We start from the raw sequence: 11,473 nt of genomic DNA, 5'->3' as shown, positions 1-11,473 counted from the left end.
GGGGGGGGGGAAGGAGACGAAGGATGGTGCGCGCGGTAAGTTATGACTTTCGGCTACGTCTCTCCACCGCCATCTATGAATGTATGCATGAGATACCAACTTTACGCTTTATGCATTAAACGCAATGGCGATAAGAAGGCACCGATGCCGCGAGCATGCCGGAGAAAACTGTAATCGTTCCTCCGATCGTGTTACCGCGCCGAAGATACATATATATTTTATCGTTTAATCGTTTTAAGCTTGATTTATACAATTTATACACGTTCATTGCGCGTTAAATACGGGTATATAGAGAATCCGACTTCGGAAAGTTTAAAATATAAAGGTTGAGTATCTCTCGATTATGAATAAAGGTTATGCTCGAAACTCGAAGATTCAGGTTTCAATTTAAAAGAATTTTTATCCTTGTCGATAAATCTTACCGAGACGGTTACATTAGTAGATACATTTTCGTGGACTTTTTTTTCGAGAATAAAAAAAGAATAAACATGGAAAGATTCATGTTGGTCGCGAAAAATACCGAGAAATACGTTTGCTCACGGGGAATTAAATTTACACGGTCTGTACACATGTAAGACGATCTATACATTTCTATTAAAATCTTTATTTTCGTAAGAGGATTGTAAGGACAGAGAACGTTTATATTTCAGTAGTTCACGCGTTTGTTTCATCGCTATTCTCGAAACAGAATTTCCTTAACCGTTAAACCGTTAAAATTTATACATAGAGAGATAAACGCTCGACTTTAAACGAAGCTAATCTCGAATAACAATTTCTTTCCCAAGGAACAGTTTTGCGTTTTTTTTCTTTCTTTTTTTTTTTTCTTTTTTTTTTTTTAATTATATTCAAAGTTGAACGTAGAAAAGTTGGAGGCGAGCTGGAACATACCGTATCGTAGTTTCTTCTCAGGATTCACAGTGGTGGAAAAGCAAAGTAACAAGATTTCACTGCTACTAACTCAAATTATTACCGGTAATGCCCTCGTTCCAGCTTGACGAACTTCGGGAGAGTCCTTTTCCGACAGAGCTAACTGAAAAGTTTCCGAGAAAGATTCAAAACCTGTTAAAGAATGCCTGAACAACGTTGCTCGACACTACCCTTAGGATGTCACCAACAGAAATGTCGCTCCCGAACGATGACAAGAATTAAGTTTCGTCCTCGTGTTGTGGCACGCGGCTTTACACCACGATGAACAATGACGACCAAGTTTCTTCGTCTTTCGCATTAAAGCTCGCTATCTACGTCTCGGTATCTACGAAAAATAATTACCATCAATCGTTTTATAAAGTTGGAGAGTATCTTCTGCAAACGATCATTTCTCTTTATAATTTATTTTATCTTTTATCGTATATGTAATCGTTCGATCAATGAATTGCGATTTTCTTATTTTTTTTAATAGAATGTTCTTCGTGAATATTGAAGTTATTCCATGATGATAAAATTCTTATGTGTTGATTCCTTAAATTTTCTTTATCTTGTATAAAAAAAGAATTTAAAAAAAAAGATGAAAAAATATTGAAATATATCACATTCTATACATTATCTCGTCATAATTATTACATTATTCGTATCATATTTTACAGCGTGTTAATTTGGATTTATTGGATATGGCCAAGGATATAATATTTTGGAAAATATGTATTTGATGAAATAAAAATGTTTCGATGGAAATACGATCCACGAGATTTTTCTTCATCGGTCTTTTGTCTTCTCTTCTTTCATTTTATACTTTATGTAGAGTATATTTTTTCCCTTGTATGATCCGTACCATCAGTTAATCGCAATATATGACTGTATTAACACAAGGTGTCACTCTAACGCGACGCACAATTTTTTAAACATTTACATTCATGTTACAAAGTTTTTTTCAAAAAAATTATTGTCATTTATTTAATTTCTTAAATTAACTGACAGATATATTCCATATATATCATAATTTCAAAAAATAAATTTTTATATTATTTTTCCACTTCATTATTTAATACACATTCATTCTTGATTCAAGATAAATAAAGAAACTTGAGTATTAAATTCATTATTCTTTTTTTTTTTTTTTTTGAATTAAAACAAACAAAGAATCCAGTGTTTCCTCTCAGTGCAAGAAATAAAGTATAAAAACTTGCGCACAATCTAAATAAAAAAATAATCCTTTCAAATTTATATTATTTAATATAATATCGTAATATGATTTAATATAATTTATTCTCCCATTCAATATACTCACTTATTTATAATAACATAATTGAAACATGGTTAACAATTGCACCGCTCAATTATTCAATGTTGAATCCTAATGGTTTAATAATGCTGGCAAAGGATGAAATACGTCGCTTTTTGCGAAGTATTCTCGTCAGAGGTCCGTTCGATCGAGGTCATATGGTAGACCGTGTTGATAGAGGAAACGCGTTACGGAAGTGCACCGCGAATACAAAAGCGGCACTCTATCGTGTGCCTTTTCGCGCGTCTCGTATCAGTCAGGGAAGGGTATCCTCGAAGAACAAAGAGATGTTTTGCGAGTCAAATACCATCGGTCCCTCCAACAACCCAGGAATTCCTCTAAATGGAGCAAAGAAACATTATACAGTTCTTCCGTTCTTGGAATGCGTCTGCTTTTGGTATCCTCTATCTCCCTTTCTCTCCAACAATTGAAGGTGATCGAACCGCTTTCCAGAACTTTCCAACTTCCGGCAACCTATTTGTTCCGCCATTCGATTCCCCTCGACGATAAATCGCACACGTAACATTTGTCACGTTTAAATGAATATTTTCGATATCTATTAATTTTGGCAATCAATTTATTTTTTTATTATAATCAACTCGTGCTTTCTTTGTCTTCGACAAAATATAGAATCTATTTTTTTGGATCTATAAGAATTAATTATTCTTGTAAAATCTGAAATAATAAAATTAATTATTAAAAACATAGAAATTATATTTATGATTAAATATTCTCGGAAATAGTATATGCATGTTCAAAATTTATTTTTATTCGACAAAAAAATGATATATGTTCGATTTAATTGGGTGATAAATAAATATACCTTATACGAAACATCGTATAAAAATCGTTAAAAATTTCTGAACGTAAATACGAATAAAGCTGAATTTTATTTTCGATACGCGTATATGGAAAGATGGAGAATTATTGGCATAGAATATGGAATAATCTAAGACAAAAAGATAAATGCGATAACGAGAAACATTTCTAGATTTGCGACGAAAAACATTAATCTATTCCTTCTGAAATATTATCAAGAACGGATCAAGGAAATACGAAGCGTGTACGTACGTAGATCCGGTTGCAACTTCATTCCCTTTTAACTATATCAAAGTTACATAAGCTTGCGTTGTACACATTAGTGGTATATCGAGAGGGAGGGGAGGGAGTAGAGGGAATGTGCACGTTCGAATAACCTGTTCTTGTATCGGCTGACTGAATAACTGCGGGCTACCTGTCAGAAACAAGTATCGACGTCGAACGATAGGGACCCGGTAAATGCACCTATGGAGTAGTTGAGCAAAAGTATTTGTGTTTTTCTTTAGTTCCATAAAATTTATCAAACGACCCGTATTCATCCGACCGTGCTCGATACATTCGCTTATAGACGGATGGAGACGGAACCTATATCCCGCTCGTTCACGGTTCGAAGCATCAGTCCTGTCTCGACTAGTTACCATTTCGTGTATCCGACAGATATTTCTCTTACCCACTTTCATCTATCGTCTTATTCCAATTATTCGAACATTAATTTTCATTTCTCCCAGCCGAAAAACAAACAAACCGGTGTTTGGACCGTCTCATCGTTATTTCTCTTATTTTCCAGGACTAAAAATACCGACGAGAGGCGCCATCTCTCGACGAAACCATCCTAACACTAATTCGCGATACTTTTTCTTTTTACCGATATTACCAATCTTCTAATTTATATATTTCAAGTTTCGCTTCACTTTTCAGACGTAACAATTTGGAAATGGAAAGATCTATGAAGCGTGTCGTGCTCGTAATCCGATATTCCGGTCAGGGATAGATAAGAAAGTTCCTTCTAAAATCGGTAGTGTAATAATTATGCGAGGAATGTCATACCGGCCGTGCCACCCGCATAACAAGTGGCCCTTCCTTCTGCCCGGGAAATCATCCCACACCCAAGCTGTAATCTTTTCCTCGAGATGATTCATCGGGTGGAAAGTGGATTCGTTTCCTTCTCTCGTTTTTCCTGCCTTCCTACTTCGACGCTTCGGGGTCAGACTTGTAAATGGACTTCTGGAAGTAGCAGCCTCTTGCAAACGCCGCGAGACACTGACCCGATTGTATGCCGTAATGGAATGGCGAACTCGCTGAAATATTTCTTTTAAAGCGATCCGATTTCTTTCCTTTCGGGATATTAAAAGTTAAACAAGATCGAGTTAATTGAGTGAGAAGTTTGAAACACCGTTGACATCGATACTACCAGCTATGAATAGAAGAAGAGTAACTTTAGACTTTCTTTAATCTTTTTCGTTCATCATATTGGCATGTTTCGATGTTTTAAGTTCGATGTAATAATATGATCAAGAATATTTCATTTTTTCTCTACTTCAATTTATTTGATTACGATATAAATATAATTTGAAATTTTATGTAAATTTTACGTCAATTATATTAACACGATACGAAGATTAAAATATTAAAAGAAATATTTATCGATATTTAATTTCTAATATTTATTAATTGCTAATTAAAAATATCGTTTCAATTCGTCAAATCGAAATTCTTAATTAATATTTTACGTGAATACCAAGTAAATACGATTTAAGGATCGATTAATATTAGATTTGAAGACAAAGAGAAAAATGTTACGTTCTCAAATTTTACGTGAAGAATTTTTACATATATCGTAATTAAATTCTATTAGCGTTTAAATATCTGTTTTAATCGTCAATTACGATTATACGTTGATTTAATTAAAATTGGATCGTTAATCGATATTAAATATTATCCAACACTATCGTATATCGGTCACATTAATATGTAACAAATGAATTAAACAAAAATTAAATTCATTTATTACAAAATTCTATTAACATTTAACTTACCATGACGAGTCAGAATCGCAATTTTGAATCATAAACAAGATATTTTTGTTACACTGATCAACACGTAAACGTTCTTTTAATTTTTTTCAATAAACTTAACCAAGAAACAATAACATTTAAAAAAAAAAAAAGCAAGAAGAATACGAAAAATAAAAATGATATATTCGCGTATAATGAATTCTTCATCAAAACGTCAAAAGATAGTGAAATAATTAATAAGATAGGCAATAACGAATAATTTTATGATTATTCAAATCACCTCGATTAATTCTAATGATCGATGCTTTATTTTTTATTAAAAAAATTTTTTTATTAAAAAAAAAAAAAAAAGAAACAAAACGATCTCTGACGTTGAGATAGGAATCGATAGATTCCTTATTAACTCTCTTTATTAAATGTGACAGAACGGCAGAAGCATAAGCCTCGGAAGCTCCGTTTACCGACTACAGCTCACGGTACAGCGAATGTCAGCCGGTGATGGGTGGGCGCGAATTAGCACGATTAAGATGGTATCGCATCCGAGCGGACAGGAGAACGATGCGAAGCCGAAGAGGGAGGTAGGTAGGGTTGTTCAACCTCAAAGTAACTGGCAAGTGGAACGGCTGTGGCGCGGTTCTGTATGGGATATCTATAGAGGTGGAGAGGTATCCGGTGGGTCGGTGTTGGCCGGGATTACTGAAATACAGGAACGGTAAGCGAAGCTGGCTCCGGCTTTGGCTACGGCTTCGGCTTCGGCTTCGCCGGTCACCCCTGATGCTGAGTTACGTCCCACTCTATATCCCTACGACCTATTACACACGCAATACGTCCACATAAATATATCTGCCGCAAAATTCACTCGCCACTGACCAATGCCGATCCTCCTTACAAAAACATTCGTAAACATTCCTTCGATCATGCGCATTCGCTCGTCAGTTAAGTCTGTCTGTCCTTTCTTTTTTAACGATCTGTTTTTTACGCGTGTATTTGCAGCGCACCGGTGAGGTATAAGGTTTCTAAGGAATCTTCTTTCTTTCTCTAAGGCTAATTTAGATATTTCCACTGCTTGCACTCGTCCTAGTTAGATACTTAGGCAGTCCAATTTCTTGGTCTCTGTCCAACTCCTCTCTTTTAATTTAACACGTTCCAGTATCCATGTTCAAGCGTCAAAGAAGTTTTCGTTGACATCCATTTCTGTGAAACAAATATCTCTCTTTAAGAACGAACACATATCTCTTACAAGCTCTCTCCTCAGTTCTCTCACAAGTTTTATTTCAAAGAGACTCGATTGCATTAATTTACAACTCAAGTCAGGTTGGGAGATCGTTCAACGAATATTTCGTGCCGCAACAACGTGATCCTGGGATTCAAATGGTGCGCCAGTGCCGCTCAATAGAGAAGTTTCCAAGTGTAACATTGACTTTGTCTTACATTACAATTATCGATCATCCAGTTTCCAAAAGCAACTTTGCGACTTCTATTGATTTTAGAATAATTCTCTAATCTCTTATATATAGAAGATTATTTTTGATAATAATCAGTGCGTTTATTATTTAACGATGTCACTTTTGATACTTGGCGACACGGAATGCGCAATGCTGTTATAGTTATTTGCATTAATTGTCAAAAGACTGTATTGATGGGCCAATTGTTCAATCGGAAAATCAATTAATATGATTGAAGTGACGCGCGAATTAACAAGGACATGATCATAGATCGTGACATTTCGAATCAGATAGATAACGCCAAATACAGACACGTTCGTAACATATTGTAAATTTTTATACGGATAGAAAATTTTATTCAAAATTTTGATTTTATGTCAGAATGTAAGTGAGAAAGTAGCACGTGAAATGTGAAATATTATTTTTATAAGACATGTCATTTTTTTGCAATGCTGAACGTTTTTTGACAATATTTTTATGGAAAAATCATTTTAAAGGAAAACATACTTATACATTCACATAAACACCAGATATAAATGAAACATGTTTATGGATGGATCATCTAAAACGAAAAATCGAATTTATCATCTTTCATAAAAAAAATATGGATAAAAATTTCAAATATTAAAAAATTAATTAATTTTTGATTTTTTATAATGCAGTTATTTATATTTGCTCTTCTTATTTATATTCGCTAACAAACATTCTATTATGTTTTATAAAAAAATATGGATAAAAATTTCAAATATTAGAAAATTGATTAATTTTTTATATTTTACATTGCAATTACTGCTCTTCTTATTTATATTTGCTACGTTATGTCTAAAGTATTTTATTGTTTACTTTAACAATAATACACTTCACTATTATTTAGCATGAAATAAGATCAAATAATTGTAAAAATTATTTAAAAAATACGAAAAAATATTTTTTTCCAATTATCACTTTCTTCCATAATCGTGCAACGCATAACACGGTGCGACACCAATTTTTAATTCTTTTCATTCTCTTTCCTCTTTTCACGGATAATCTCAGAAACACTCGATTTTTTTTCCTTTGCTTTTTCTCTTCATTGAACTTATACTTCCACCTCATTCCTTTTTTCTCTACCTAAAGTCATGCTTGTCTTTAGACATTTCCCGATTTCTTTTCTTCCGCGTATATTCTTTGTTCCGTCCCTTCATTTTTCCACTTGCTTCTCTCCTTTTTTTTTTTCTTTCTCCAACGTCTTATTCTTTGTTCCTACCGTTTTCAACAATCTTGCGTTTCCATCTATTGTCTCGGAGCGTCATCGCTTCTTCTCCTTGATTTTCCCGCATCGTACGATAAAACACGTATCTATATTTCCATAGCCCGATATTTCTGTCAATGCTCGTATTCGCGACGGATAAGTGCTCTTGCAACCTGTGTTCCGTGAAATGTGTTCTAAAACTTGGGAGATGCAATATTTATCAATATCAATTTTTAAAATATTTTTTTTTTTTTAAATCGAATATTTAAAATCCTATCACGCACATTGTGATCTATATAAGAATTGATTTGTAAATTTATATTGCAAAAATTAATATATGATCAATTATGTTGTTATAAATATAGTCTAGTGAAAGATTAGATGTGATTCATCGTTGCAAAAATATATTTGATAATTAAGCGAGTTTGAGGAAAATCGAAAGTTGATTTTATATTTCGAAATATAAATGCACGCAGTGATGAAAAAGAGAAAAAATATACATATACGTATAAAAGTGTTGAAAAGTACCCTCCTCTTCCTCCTAAAATTCTTTTTTCCCTCTGGAACATAGTTTTATCACGGCTATTTGAAATTGTATAAAATTACGCAGCCTGCGGGCTATTTGTACCGCAGTCTTGCATTGTTTGTGCATAAAATTAGAGCAGGCAGACGTATTTTTTAATATTAACTGCGATAAAATTAGTTAAGAAATAGAATTTCGAATGATCTTTCTCTTAAAGCAAAAGAGATTACTAGAAATTAGTGATTAGCTTTAGAAAAATTTCGTAACAATGATTTTCTACTTAAAAAAAAAAAAAAAGAAAAAGATAAAGCTATAGTCTTATTAAATTAAATATTTAAGTTTTTCCACAATATTATTTCGATATTATTAAAAATACGATACAAATATATACATGTATAATAGCCACACCTGTACACTATTTAACTAGAAATTCTGACTGGAGAGAGTAAGTTCTCTATTGTTATGGTATTGTTATTCCGTTATTCGAGCTAGCACATTTACTATGTACATCATGTCTGAAATTCCAACGAAACACGATGCTCTTCTAGTAGTTTCATCCAAACTTGGATCGATGTTCACGGTCGTGTCGCATATTTGTTTGCAACTGCTGGAAGGAAATTAACGATAAACAGAATGGTTGAATATTGTTCTTTGTCACTATATCGTGCAAATTAAACGAATATCGTTATTATATAAATTTGAAAAGAAAAGAAAAAAAGGAAGCATTCCTCTGGATTTCGAGATGTCTTTTTCTTTTAATTGCTTTGATTGTTACTAGATATTTTAATTATATTATTGAAATGTCGAATATTGTAACTGTCGATAAAGTACATTTTGTTAAAATACAGCTTTATTACACGAAATAATATTAATTTGTTTCAAAAAGCAATAATTTTGAAAGTTATATATAAAACAATATTATAACATATAATTCTCTCATGTATAGTTTCTAGGTTATGACGTATGTACCAACAAATACACACAAGATACAAATACTAACAAGATTCACAGCGAAATAATTATCTGCCAGTATAATTATTCAGAATATTCGCATTAAACTTTTTTTCACTTTAAATTCTCTAAATTTCGTATCTTCATTTATTTTCCAAAAATTATTACAGAAACCTCCTTTGTATCAACATTTGCAATTACGGAAATATTTGAGACGGTTAAAGTCTTACTCTAGTGTATCCCGAACAGCCAGCGCAATCTATCTTTCTTTATGTGACATTACTGATCTATCAAGCCACTTTATCTCACGCGTTTATGAACTTTTTTCATTAAATCTTTCTTCAAAAGAGGATTTAAATCAAACTAATATTAGTCTAAAATAAAATAACAAATCGATATCCCTGTATTTTTAATTATAATTAATCTCTTTATTACAAATTATTACAAATCAATGATCTAATTTTTGATTTATTTCGCTACACGAGAATCACAAAATTTAATTTTTTCGTTATTAATATCCTTTAAAAAAAAAATGTTAAAACACGTTGTTATCATTGCTATAAAAATAATAATAATAGATGAAGAATCGGATTTCGAGCAATACGTGAAAATGACGGACTTTGATAAATTATGAATTAAAGATCGGAACGATACTATTGGCCGATTATACGTATAATTGAAAAATTGATTTCGGATATAAATGAACATTAAGCTCAGGAATTTAATACCATTCGATGAAAAAGTAAAAGTTCATACAGATTCTCTCTCTCTTTCTCTTCCTTTCTCTTTTTCTCTCTTTGTCCCTTTCCTATTCCCCTTCTTTCCTGATTTATCAGTAGGCAATACCACTTCTCTGTCCAACTGTCGAACGTAAAGCGGATTCTCCCGTTAAGCAGATGGGAATTCAGAGACGATGCGAGCGCGGTAATGCATCTCCCCATCATACATCGGTGCCAAACGAAAGAGGAGGCGCGTGAATCGAGAACGAAACTGAATAAAGAAGGAGAAGAGATGGAATAGCCGAGTGAAAAACGTCGAAAAAACGGAAGAATTTGAGGTTAGTCGAAACGAACGAATATATAAGAGATCGTACAGTTTATATCGTAAAATAAAAAACGTCGGTAATAAACGCACAAAAGGAAAGGAGAAATAATAATATTGTGGAAAATTGAATGGGAATAATTAATCGTTGTTTTTAATTAATCACGTCTCTGTGGTTAAACGTACGCGAGAAAAGTTTTTTTTCCTCTTCTTCCGAAACCGCATCGTTTTGATTCGGAACAATGATTCTCGAGAGAAATTCCCTAGAGGATGTGTCGTACCAACAGCTAATTCCATCGGGAAATTTCTATACCGATATTTATGACCGAACCCATTATTTCGAGATGATTCCACAAAATTGTGTGCGCAAATCAATTGCCGTGTAATTTATGATTTCGAACGGAATTATGGACACATGAATTGTACGTTAGAGAGATATAGGTGTGCAATTATGTGCTCATCGTACACTGTAATGAGCGGACACGCATCTATCTTTTCGATTAATGTATCATCAACGTTTTAACAAATAATATTAGTACGAGATTGTAATTTAATTTCGCTACCAGGCTTGTAGGATGCGTGAATTATTAAACGTATGGAAATAAATTAATATAAATTATTAACATTTTCTATGTATTATATTCCAAAGATTATTTTATATGATGTACAAGTAAATATCAAATATTTGTAAATATACGTTACGCATTTAATTTAGAAGATTATTTACCATTTTATCGATTCGTTATTAGAATGTTTATTTTTAATGGAAATTAAACGATCTAATTCTTTTGCGTTTTTGACTTTACCCATAGACCATAAAGGTGTAGGTATTATTTCATTAAAGTTTCCCCTCTTGTCTCTTCATGCTTATGCGGTTTCGCAACAAGAATTTTAATTTCTCGTTTATGAAAAACTATGAAACCATCCGGGTTTAAATTCTAAAAAGGAAAGCGGAGATTATAATAATTGATTACAATAATATTATCATGATAAGAAATTTTCATAATCCGTATGAAAAAAAAATCGCATCAAATTGAAAATATACGGAAGATAAATTCGAAAAAAAATTGGAAAATCGAATCGAATCGAATCGAATCGAATCAGCGACTTACGGTTCATCCTGGCGGAAATTGAAAAAATATTTACTGGATAATATTTTTACTGAATCTTGCGCCTGTTTCGGATTTCATCTCTAGAAATAAAATATCATATTTACTTCGTCCTATTAAA

General features: G+C 32.6%; 1 protein-coding gene across 5 annotated transcripts in view; it reads right to left on the bottom strand.

Annotated features, from left to right (window-relative positions):
• LOC102678557 (lachesin) overlaps positions 1-11,473 on the bottom strand; it is a 34,437-nt gene that overhangs the window by 6,131 nt on the left and 16,833 nt on the right. Inside the window, exons 1-2 of one of the 5 annotated variants that reach the window (XM_006623381.2) lie at positions 1,098-1,251; positions 959-1,030 (exon numbers count right to left, since the gene is read on the bottom strand). The exons of 1 other annotated variant lie outside the window; for it this stretch is intronic. The gene's annotated coding sequence lies outside the window, so the exon portion shown is untranslated. Of the gene's footprint in view, positions 1-888; positions 1,252-11,473 lie in introns of those variants that run through there. 3 more of the 5 variants (XM_006623380.2, XM_006623383.2, XM_031514086.1) reach the window with 3 other exon arrangements.

The sequence above is a fragment of the Apis dorsata genome, unplaced genomic scaffold (genome assembly GCF_000469605.1).
Source record: "Apis dorsata unplaced genomic scaffold, Apis dorsata 1.3 scaffold_885, whole genome shotgun sequence".
NCBI classification, from domain to species: Eukaryota; Metazoa; Arthropoda; class Insecta; order Hymenoptera; family Apidae; genus Apis; species Apis dorsata.
This window is presented reverse-complemented; position numbering and strand designations above follow the sequence as displayed.